Source organism: Nicotiana attenuata, unplaced genomic scaffold, assembly GCF_001879085.1.
Source record: "Nicotiana attenuata strain UT unplaced genomic scaffold, NIATTr2, whole genome shotgun sequence".
NCBI lineage: Eukaryota > Viridiplantae > Streptophyta > Magnoliopsida > Solanales > Solanaceae > Nicotiana > Nicotiana attenuata.
Genome location: NW_017675989.1, coordinates 21462 through 33595, shown reverse-complemented (window position 1 = coordinate 33595; position 12134 = coordinate 21462). Strand labels below are relative to the sequence as shown.

Genomic DNA, 12134 nt, shown 5'->3' with positions numbered 1-12134 from the left:
AATAAATTAAATAATAATCTTACTGAAAAACAAAAACAGAAAGTTAATAGAAATTAAATTCCGAAAACAGTAAACTTCTTCAAAATAAATTCTGAAAACATTGTAGGAACAAATCGAGCCCACTGAATACACAGTGTGTCCTTAAGGAAATTATTCCCCTCAAGTACCCGAGGTTCTGGAATATATCCTCCCAGGATAGAACGATTTAACTCACCAGTGTATCGGTACCTAAAACTCTGGTGATCGGCGAACCACTCGATGGTCGTAAAACACACTGGAATATTTTGTGCAGAAGAAGAAGAAGATTCAGAAAATTTCGTAAGTAAATATTCTGGGATTTGAAGGTGTATTTATAGCCAATTTCGGTGTTGTTTCTCAAAAGGTTTGTAACCTTTCAGAACGGCCATAGCTGTTGGAACAGGTGTGACATTGTTTCAGAACAGCCATGGCTGGATTTAAAATAATCCGGGAAAGAAAAACGGGCCGGACCGGACCGGGTCGCGGGTCATGGGTTATTCCGGATTGAATTTTCTTTAATTAATTTAATTAATTAATAAAATATTTAAAAAGAATTTTGTCCAAAAAGATTGATCAAACAATCTTTGACAAATCCGAAGTCGAAGCCGAGCCGAGCGAGCGACGACGACGACGGCGCGAGGCTTGCCTTCTTCTTAGCTCTTTAAGAGCTAAAAGATGAGCTTCTCTTCATATACACAAAGATTTTTTTTCCTTCTACCAATGAGGGACAAAGTGCATAAGTGAAATGAACTCATTCAAAATTTCACTTCCCTCCATTTCTTTTTCCACCATTTTTCATTCACACCTCTTTTGTTATTATTTATTAATAACAAACCCAACAATCCCCCACATGAATGGGGAATGGCTATAAACTCAAAGGAATGCACGGACGTGTGTGTGTTTTACAAGCAAGAATTGATTGCATCTGGATAAGTAGGTTTCCCTTTGAACTTTCCGTAGTGAACTTATATCGGATATACTCGGTCAATCGGTAGATTTGATATCTTTGAACTGTCGAGCTTTGTTGTATACCTAGACAACATAAGTCACACAATCAATCCTTAACCATCTATGGTTCTCACGGTTGTGTTCGTTTCAGTCATGAACACCGCCTGGTTTAATGAGTGCTTAGAGAATGGGCCTTTACTTTCATTCTCCTTGAAGCGGCTTACACTTCACACTCACATGGGTGATTCCTAAACGTGTAATCCTAAAGAAACACTATCTGATCATATCATGCCAGACTTTGCAAATCATTAAAAAGCTTTAAGCTTTATTGACTCATCAAAAAGCCTTAATGCTTTACCTCATTTTTGAACATTGTCTTCATCACGAGAATGGGTTGAGTTAGTTGACAATGTTGAACCGTCATTCATAACTTTGTTTGATCTCTTTGAACCTAGCTCTTGGGATCTCCAGTCTGCTAGGTAGAGTTACCGCCATGATGACGTGTCCTAGGCCTTTAACCCCATTCCCTTTGATGATCCTTCAACTGCCTCTCTAGATAGGCCTTTTGTAAGTGGATCCGACACGTTATCTCTTGACTTTACGTAGTCAATTGTGATAACACCACTAGACAGTAGTTGTCTAACAGTATTGTGTCTCCGTCGAATATGACAAGATTTCCCGTTATACATAACGCTCCATGCCCTACTTATTGCCGCTTGACTATCACAATGTATACATATAGGTGCCAAAGGTTTGGGCCAAAATGGAATATCTTCCAAGAAATTCCGGAGCCATTCAGCTTCTTCACCGGCCTTATCTAAAACTATGAATTCAGATTCCATTGTAGAACGGGCGATGCACGTTTGTTTGGATGATTTCCTCCAAGACACCGCTCCACCCCCAATTGTGAAAACATATCCACTCGTGGATTTAACTTCAAATGATCCGGTGATCCAATTTGCATCACTATATCCCTCGATCACGAAAGGATATTTGTTATAATGCAAAGCATAATTTTGGGTATGTTTCAGATATCCCAAAACTCGTTTCATTGCTATCCAATGTATTTGATTGGGATTACTTGTAAACCGACTCAGTTTGCTAATAGTACATGCTATATCTGGTCGCGTACAATTCATGATATACATCAAACTTCCCAATACTCTTGCATAGTCCAGTTGTGAGTCACTTTCACCTTCATTCTTTTGAAGTGCATAACTCACGTCAATTAGAGTCTTGGCAATTTTGAAATCCAAATACTTGAACTTGTCAAGTACCTTTTCAATGTAGTGAGACTGTGATAATGCTAGACCTTGTGGAGTCTTGCGAATTCTGATTCCTAAGATCACATCAGCAACTCCTAAGTCTTTCATGTCGAATTTGCTAGCCAACATGCGCTTTGTAGTATTTATATCTGCCATACTTTTGCTTATTATCAACATGTCATCAACATATAAACAAATAATGACTTCATGACCTGGAGTATTTTTAATGTAAACACATTTGTCACACTCGTTGATTTTAAATCCATTTGCCAACATTGTTTGGTCAAATTTTGCATTCCATTGTTTGGGTGCTTGTTTAAGTCCATAAAGCGACTTAACAAGTTTGCACACTTTCTTTTCTTTACCAGGAACCACAAAACCCTCAGGTTGTTCCATGTAAATTTCTTCCTCCAATTCTTCATTTAGGAAAGCTGTTTTAACATCCATTTGATGGATTTCAAGACCATACACGGGCGCTAGTGCCACTAACACCCTAATAGATGTTATCCTTGTTACTGGCGAGTAAGTGTCAAAGTAATCAAGGCCTTCCTTTTGTCTATAACCTTTGACAACAAGTCTTGCCTTATATTTGTCAATAGTGCCATCAGCTTTAGTTTTCCATTTAAAGATCCATTTCGAACCTAAGGGCTTATTTCCTGGAGGAAGATCAACCAATTCCCATGTATGGTTATCCAAAATTGATTGAATCTCACTATTGATTGCCTCTTTCCAAAATGCTGAATCAGAAGACGACATAGCTGCTTTAAAAGTTTGAGGCTCATTTTCAAGCAAGAATGTCAAAAAATCTGGTCCAAAGGAAGTAGATGCTCTTTGACGTTTGCTACGCCTTGGATCTTCTATTCTTGGAGTATTTTCCTTTGGTTCTTCTCGAGGTCGTTTAGGTCTTTCACTTAACGACTCGCTTTCAGTTTTATACGGATAGATGCTTTCAAAGAATTCAGCATTATTTGATTCCATTACTGTATTAACATGAATTCGGGATTATCAGATTTATGAACCAAAAATCGACATGCTTTACTATTTGTAGCATATCCAATGAAAACGCAATCTACTATTTTGGTCCAATTTTAACCCTTTTAGGTAAAGGAACTTGTACCTTTGCTAGACACCCCCACACTTTGAAATATTTCAAGTTGGGCTTTCTTTCTTTCTATTTTTCATATGGAATAGATTGCGTTTTGCTGTGGGGTACTCTGTTGAGTATTCGGTTAGCTGTAAGGATAGCTTCCCCCCACAAACTCTGCGGTAATCCAAAAATTATTAATAAAGAATTCATCATTTCTTTTAATGTCCGATTTTTCCTTTCCGCAATTCTGTTGGATTGAGGTGTGTAAGGTGCAGTAGTTTGATGGATAATTCCATATTCCGAACATATTTCTGCAAACGGAGATTCATATTCTCCACCTCTATCACTTCTAATCATTTTTGGATTCTTTTTATTCAATTATTTCCTTACTCATTCTTTGTATTGCTTTAAATGCTTCAATTGACTTCATTCTTACTATTAAGCAAATAAACATAGCAATATCTAGTGCAATCGTCAATAAAAAGTAATAAAATACTTTTTTCCACCTCGAGATGGTGTCGACTTCATATCGCAAATGTCAGTATGAATTAAGTCTAAAAGGATTGAATTCCTTTCACAGACTTATCAGGATGTTTTTACAACTTGGATTCAAACACAATATTTGACATGTTCGATTTATTACACTCGAATTTAGGCAATACTTCTAAATTAATTAACTTCCGCAAGGTTTTATAATTTGACATGTCCTAAACGAATATGCCATAATCATTTGACTCCAATAAATAAGAAGAAGCTGAAATTTTATTCAATACTGTCAACAACCATTACATTGAGTTGGAAAAGGCCCTCCGTGAGGTAGCCTTTTCCAACATACATTTTCGTTCTTGCTTTACAACAAACTTTATCAGAAACAAATAACACATTTGAATCCATTCTTTACAAGTAAAGAAGTAGAAACTAAAATTCTTCCTAATAGTAGGAAACTGAAGAACGTTGTTTGAGCGTTATCACCTTGCCGGAAGTCATCTTCAGGAATATCTTCCATAAACTTCAATCTTGGCTGTTGCATTATTTTCCCATGGAAATTTCTTCTTGGGACCAGCAGTAGAGTAAGTCGCAAATGCTTCTTTGACAGCACAAACATGTCGATGGCTCCAGAGTCCAATCCACCACTCCTTCGGATTTCCAACTTAGGTTGCATTCTGAAAGCATTGCGCAAAGTGAATCATCAATGTTATTATTCTTCTCCACTATGTTGGCTTGTCCTTTCTTATTATCTTTTTCGGGAGACGAAACAATCAGCGCTCTGTGACCAACTTTTCCACAATTGTAGCAACTGTCCTTGAATTTCTTTTTGTTCTTGCTCCTTAGTTTGTCCAAAAGACCTCTTCCTCTTCTTACTTTTTGGAGCAGTCTCCTCAACGATATTAGCTCCCATGATCGTTGAATTTCCACGAGACTTCTTCTCGGCTGTTTTGTTGTCTTCCTCGATCTTTAGACGTATCACAAGATCTTCCAACTTCATTTCTTTGCGCTTGTGCTTAAGATAGTTCTTGAAATCTCTCCACGAAAGAGGCAATTTTTCAATCATAGCAGCCACTTGAAATGCTTCATTTACGACCATACCCTCAGCAATAAGGTCGTGAAAAACAAGTTGAAGCTCCTGAATTTGGGTTCCCACAGTTTTGCTGTCTATCATTTTATAGTCTAGAAACTTGGCAACCACGAACTTCTTCAAGCATGCATCTTCTGTCTTGTACTTCTTCTCAAGTGCGTTCCATAATTCTTTCGAAGTATTCATTGCACTGTACACATTGTACAAGTCATCTTCTAAAGCACTTAAAATATAGCCTTTGCAAAGAAAATCTATCTGCTTCCACGCCTCAACAACCATGAACTTTTCATTGTCCGGCATGTCCGCATCAGGCACTGGAGCCTCTTCACTAGTGAATTTCTGCATACCAAGTGAGGTAAGTCAGAAGAACACCCTTTGCTGCCATCCTTTAAAGTTGGTTCCGGAAAATTTCCTCGATTTCTCAGCCGGAGGAACAGCAGTGCGGCTTGACGAGGCTATCGTCATTGCACCAACAGTCGCAGAAGGATTTCCATTTTCATTTGCCATTTCTTACTGTCAACAACAGAAGAAATCAATTAAAGGCAAAACCAAAACAGTAAATAATATTGTAATCAATAAACAGTACGTAATAAAAATAACTAAGGTTTTTATATACTGTTTTACAGAAAAACGATGAAGTTTTTATGTTCTTCAAATCGTTTTCTGAATTTCAATATCCTGATGAAGTTTTTATATCTTCAAATCAGAATAGTAAAATTCAGACAGAATACAGAATATAATAAATATAATTTCCATAAGATAGTTACTATATCTGTATTGCTGAAAATAAATTAAATAATAATCTTTCTGAAAACAAAAACAGAAAGTTAATAGAAATTGAATTTCGAAAACAGTAAACTTCTTCAAAATAAATTCTGAAAACGTTGTAGGAACAAATCGAGCCCACTGAATACACAGTGTGTCCTTAAGGAAATTATTCCCCTCAAGTACCCGAGGTTCTGGAATATATCCTCCCAGGATAGAACGATTTAACTCACCAGTGTATCGGTACCTAAAACTCTGGTGATCGGCGAGCCACTCGATGGTCCTAAAACACACTGGAATATTTTGTGCAGAAGAAGAAGAAGAAAAAGATTCAGAAAATTTCGTAAGTATATATTCTGGGATTTGAAGGTGTATTTATAGCCAATTTCGGTGTTGTTTCTGAAAAGGTTTGTAACCTTTCAGAACAGCCATAGCTGTTGGAACAGGTGTGACACTGTTTCAGAACAGCCATGGGTGTTAAAAATATTGTGGGAGTCCAAAAAGATTAATCAATCAATCGATCTTCGACAAATCCGAATCCGAAGCCGAAGCCGAAGCCGAGCCGAGCGAGCGACGACGACGACGGCGCGAGGCTTGCCTTCTAGATGAGCTTCAATCAATCGATCTTTGACAAATCCGAAGCCAAATCCGAATCCGAAGCCGAGCCGAGCGAGCGAGCGAGCGAGCGACGACGGCGCGAGGCTTGCCTTCTTCTTAGCTCTTTAAGAGCTAAAAGATGAGCTTCTCTTTATATACAGAAAGATTTTCTTTCCTTCTACCAATGAGGGACAAAGTGCATAAGTGAAATGAACTCACTCAAAATTTCACTTCCCTCCATTTCTTTTCCCACCATTTTTCATTCACACCTCTTTTGTTATTATTTATTAATAACAAGCCCAACACCAGACATTGGAACCTTTATATAGATTGTCGGAAAAAAAGGCAATGAGACAATATCCACATCAAAGAGAAATTGACCGGAACCATTCCAAATTTTAAATGAGAAACCCTTCCTTATATTTTCAAGGTTACATATTTAAATTTGTTCAAGATTTGCAGGCAGACCGATAATTTTCTCATAACATAATGTTAATAAAGATTTAAACTCCATAACTCAAGTATTGATATGTAAAATTATTCAATCTCAATTATTTGATGAATCCGCGATTTGCTTTAGCTAAAAGATGGCAGTTTCTCTGTAACACTACAACTGGTTACCCAGTTAAATATTTTTGATCAATTTGAACTCAAAACGAATGTGATATTCTTTTGTAGCACGTTCACCGAGAAGAAATCGAAAGACTTGAAATTGATGTTTGATTTGCTTTAGCTAAAAGATGGCAGTTTCTCTGTAACACTACAACTGGTTACCCAGTTAAATATTTTGATCAATTTGAACTCAAAACGAATGTGATATTCTTTTGTAGCACGTTCACGAAAGACTTAAAATTGATGTTTGATTCGCTAGCTGCACAAATTCTCCTTCTATTTTCAGGTATTTTCTGTCAAATTTTCAGCTTTTTCCCAATGAAATCATGAATTAGATATTTATAATTATAGGGTTATTTTGGAGTTGAAGGGTCATTGGGTGATTGAATATTCGATTTGGTCACCCAGAACGTAAGGATCAAAAACTTACATTTGAAGACCTTGTGTCTACTCCATTTTCTATGCTGCTTCGTTTATCAGGGCTGTTCTCTGTCAACTTATTTGGCAATTAATTGGGTCTTACTTTTCAAAAGGAAGCTATGACAAATGATTAGTTATGCTTTATCTGCGGAAATATATGTGCTTTTACCTCTTCATATTATATCTTGTGGAATGGTGATAAAAAAACACAGGGAAACTAAGTTTTGTAGGAGTGTTACTCGAGCTTTTCTGAAATTTGACATATTTATCTGGTATTTAACTTCTTTTGCTATTTTTGTGTTGGACTAATTTTTTAATTCAGTTTTGTCTTGCTAAAAGACCAACTTGGTAGTTAAAAACACGTGGACTAAAAAGAGAAAAAAGAGATCAACTTGGTAGTTAAAAATACGTAGACCGAAAAGAGAAAAAAGAGAGTAACACAGCAAGTATATTAAAAGTTCAACTCATGGGTATCAGATATTATGAGAATGTCCAAGAAAGATGTTGTGACGAGTGAGGTAACACCAAAATAAAATTTTGGACAGAACCCCATAATATACTTTATAGAATCAGCTGAAAATAAATCTCTTCAACCTGGATAATCAGATAATTTTTTGGCTAAAGTTATGAACTTACAAGATAGTCTATCCCATTTAAAAAAAGAATGAAATGAAAACAAAAAAAAAAAAAATAATCAGAACAACCTGGTTCATGCTATGTTGTCTACTTTGAATCTCTACTTTACAGATAACTTTGTACTTTTCAATTTTTTTATTTGGTAATGTGCTTTACGATGAAGTTTCACTCTTTAGAGATGATCGTTATCTGTTGAATCTTACTCGGTTTCTCATTATTGTATTTTTGTGTGTATAACTTCAATAGCGAATGATTCTTCTGAGTACTGAGGTTATTTTAATTTGAAGGATCTATGTTACGAGATCATGGTTATCTACTGAGAATATGTTACATCTCTGCCTTTTTCTAATATCGTTTCTGATAAATAAAAAATCAACCCAAGTAATGTAGAATTAACTATCAAGTTTGTCTCACTTGAACTTTCAAACCTATTGTAAATTTGTAATTGCAATTTACGATTCAGTATGGATAAGAAGAAAATAGAACATTAAAGTGAAAAATTATGACTAAGATACTTCAATATTGTTTTCTCCTTCTACTCCAAGAGAGAAGATGAGGCTATTGTTAGAAAATATAATACATTTGACTAAGAAATAGAATTTGTCTTTCTCATGGTAGTAAAATAAGCAAAATTGTACATCGGCAGTAAGTTAATGAGAATATGAGATGATCCGTACAATAGATTAGTTTTTGACCTGTAAGTCTTTGTGTTTGCATATCTTTCCGCATGAAGTCGTTGTTAGAGATGTGATGATGAAAATGTATAAATTGTTTAACATACAGATGCATACGGATAAAAAATCCCACAACACCAACTTGCTGTTGATAAATTTGTTTGACTTGTCATTGTTTGTCGTTATCTATCTGTTGTATACTCTTTTTGTCGTATCATATTGAAATGTGAGAAAAAATGGGGAAGCATTACAATGATTAGATAGTATTTGGTTTGAGTCTTAAGTTTCAGATATATTTGCCTTCTTATTAAAGCTTAACTGAAGAGGATTATCTGCGGCTGGCTCTCTAGATTCTCCGGACCCAATTTTGGAAATGTTTCTTGTGGCGGAAAGTGAGAACAGTAGCCAATACGGAGAAACTGTCCTTATTTGTATTTATGTCTGTTGTCCCAAAGTTATTTCCAAGAAATATCTATGTTAGGAATTCAATCTATACATATGTCTTGTGTCTTACTTAGATGTTTAACTTAGAGGTTAGATAAGGTACTACTTAATCAAAATGGAATCTCACTTTTTACAGGAGTAAATTTTAGTGATAGAAGTGTAACGCTGGTTCCTAACTTTTTAGTTCTGAACACACTTTTTTTGACTCATTATCTGCTTATCCCCAAAAGCATATGTTGCACTTATGATACTGCTATTAGTTGTTGTATCCCAAAGCTTCGCCATATTGATGTGAATGACAATATCTACTTTGCAGAACAAGAGTTTCTTTTGGCAACCGATTTACCCGAATACTTTCGATTGGAATAAAGGAGAGTGGACATCGACTGGGATTAATAAGTTGAAAAGATTTGGTACATTATACCTTTTCTAGATGCTCTCCAGATGAGTGCAAATACGTGTAGTTTTTGAATTTTCATGGTTAAATCTGTTGGCACTCTAAAGTGAATTACAGAATGCAAATGATGAATTAAGTATGTTGGAGTTTTTTTTCTCAATTGTACAAAGGTCAACACCAATATTATTGTTCAGCCATAGGGATATATATCCATATCCATCGTGGTATTAGCACAATTTTACTGCTTGAGCGGGTAAAAACACGCTATAACCTTAAGTGTTGGGCCCGGGCAGCCCGGGCCAATCCCATCTAGTATATGTATGTGTGTGGGGTCACGTAATTTGGCATATCTATCGCTAAGAAACACATTTATAATTATCATTCCTTTTATCCCTTCAATTTTTCTCTTTTTTGGAAATAATTAATCAAATAACATTTGTATGTACTACAATTTTTTAAATTAAATAAATAAAATTATAAAGGACTTTTTATATTTTATTAATTTATTTATGAGACCGCACGAAGCGCGGCAAATTTACTAGTTTTAATTATAATATTGTTTGAAAAGGGATGTGATATGTTATCTGAAACCAAATCTATTTCAAATCAGATTTAACAGAGTCCTTACACCTTTCAGTTCTTAAACCTCCAAAATAATCGCATATCATTTCCTCCTTAAATATGTATCCCATAAAATAATTACCTAGCCCTTGAACACTTCCCCATAATCAACAAAAATGAAGCTCAACAGATCTAACCCCTTGATTGTCAACAACTTTCCCATAATTAAAAAAACCAAGCTTAACAGTAGCTGAAGTCTTAGCCATTCCATTGTTGTTAAAATGCATGTGCAATCAACTTTTTTTTTTGGTAGCAAATAGCAATGCAAAAGAACTACTAATTCTTGGTCATCTCTGATACTAATACATGCTGGATGAGCATGCCTAACAATTTCCAAGTCAACATCATAGCATTGGAGTGCTTTAAAGGAGTCAAGATCAAGAAGGCTATACTTGTAATAATTGACTAAGCTCCTTAGAATTTGCTTAGGGGTATTTGGGTCATTTGTAGCCAAATGCCCACTCTAGTATAAATAGCCCTTAAGGCTTTTATTTTAGGTAGACTTGATGAATGATAAAACTTGAAGACATGCAAGTCTCACACTCTTTCCTTATCTTTTAATTAATGCATTTATGTTTATGCCTTTAATTCCTTTATTGCTTTGTTTATGCTTTCATTAGTGCTAAATTAGTCTTAGTTGGTGAGCAATTAGTAGTGAATGCTTAATTGCTTAATTACTTTATCCGGATTTTCAAGTGTTGCCAATCTCTTGAGGGTTTTCATAACTTAAGGTTACAATTGATTGAATTCATAGAGGTAATTAGGCTTTAGAGCCTAATTGGTTCTTGTTCTTCCAATCAATTGTAGGTCTAGCTCTTATTGTTGATTCAGTGTATTTTGTCATATCCGTGTTTTGGTTCATAGTTCGTATCATCTTGGTATCAGAACGGAGGTTTTGGATTGTTCTATCAATCCTTAAGTCTTTGTTTTGATTATCATCTAATCTGAAAATAAAATAAAAACTAAAATTTCCCAAAAAAATAGAAAGTTTACTGTTCATCCGTATTTGAATTGGGAATTGTATCTCATTGTTCTTCCTTTGTTTGTTCCTCTGTTTAAAACGCAGAATTAGGACTCGCCCCGGGGTGGAGCACTCGTGAAACGCCCCTGGACTTATGTGTGGGGCTTAGTTCCGTGAGACTTACACCTCGGCCACCGGGGCTTACGCCCGGACACGCCCAACGCCCGGGGTACTGGGCTCGCCTAATAGAACTTTATGCAGTTATATGTAATTAACCTGTAAATCTTCAAATTTTCTTAACAAAGCTTGACTATTCAAAATTACTTTTTTCTTAATCATAAATCATTAAGTTAAGAGTATTTTATATCATAATTAAATAAAAATTATTGCACGTTATCCACTAAGACTGCTATGATAGTAAATTTTAAATAAATCTTTCATTTCAAAAGTATTTATTGCAGCAAAACGGTGGCTATTTTTCATTGATTTGGTAAACGCTGGCTATTTTTGATTGACCAGTCCGAAAACTGGCTATACCGTGCTATTTTTACGGGCAAAGCTTCATCATGAATAAAATATTTTCCATGCTTCCTCCATTTCTGTATTTAATTGCCATTTCTTTATCTTTAAATCAGATAGGAATTATGATCGACTATAATTTACCTTCTTTGATTGATTTGGTTAAAAAGAGTTTAGCATCTTTTGAGTCAAACACTTTTGAGCCCTAAGGCGTCGAACATCAGAAGCGATTTTGGGGATTTTTACTCCTGTTCCGTGATTTGAGTTCGAATTCGATTGGGAGTTTGAGAATATAGTTGGAAACATCAGTTTAAAGCTGAATTGGAAGGATTAGCTTGATTTTAACTGATTTGCTAGTTTTTGGTTCGAAATTTTGAGCTGATTGTGCGAAGAAGAAGAAAACGACCTAGGGTTCATCGATATCGTGAGTGTCTGTTCAAATTAGTCACTGGGGGTTCATCCCTACACCTGTTGGGAAGTTGTATTCGAACTTCTAGCTTGATTGAAACTGATTTGATGCGATTCTTGTCAGAAAACTTTCAAAAGGAATCTGCGAAGAACACGACAGGCTGGGTTCTTCTGATTTCGTGGTCG

At 35.6% G+C, this 12134-nt stretch overlaps 1 long non-coding RNA gene across 2 annotated transcripts in view; it reads left to right on the top strand.

Moving 5' to 3' along the window:
- Nucleotides 1–9599, top strand: part of LOC109220651 — an 11828-nt gene extending 2229 nt beyond the window's left edge. Inside the window, exons 3-4 of one of the 2 annotated variants that reach the window (XR_002067131.1) lie at nucleotides 7087–7154; nucleotides 9359–9599. This is a non-coding gene — a long non-coding RNA (uncharacterized LOC109220651). The remainder of the gene's footprint in view (nucleotides 1–7086; nucleotides 7155–9358) is intronic. The other variant, XR_002067130.1, reaches the window with a different exon arrangement.
- The last annotated feature ends 2535 nt before the right edge of the window (nucleotides 9600–12134 follow it).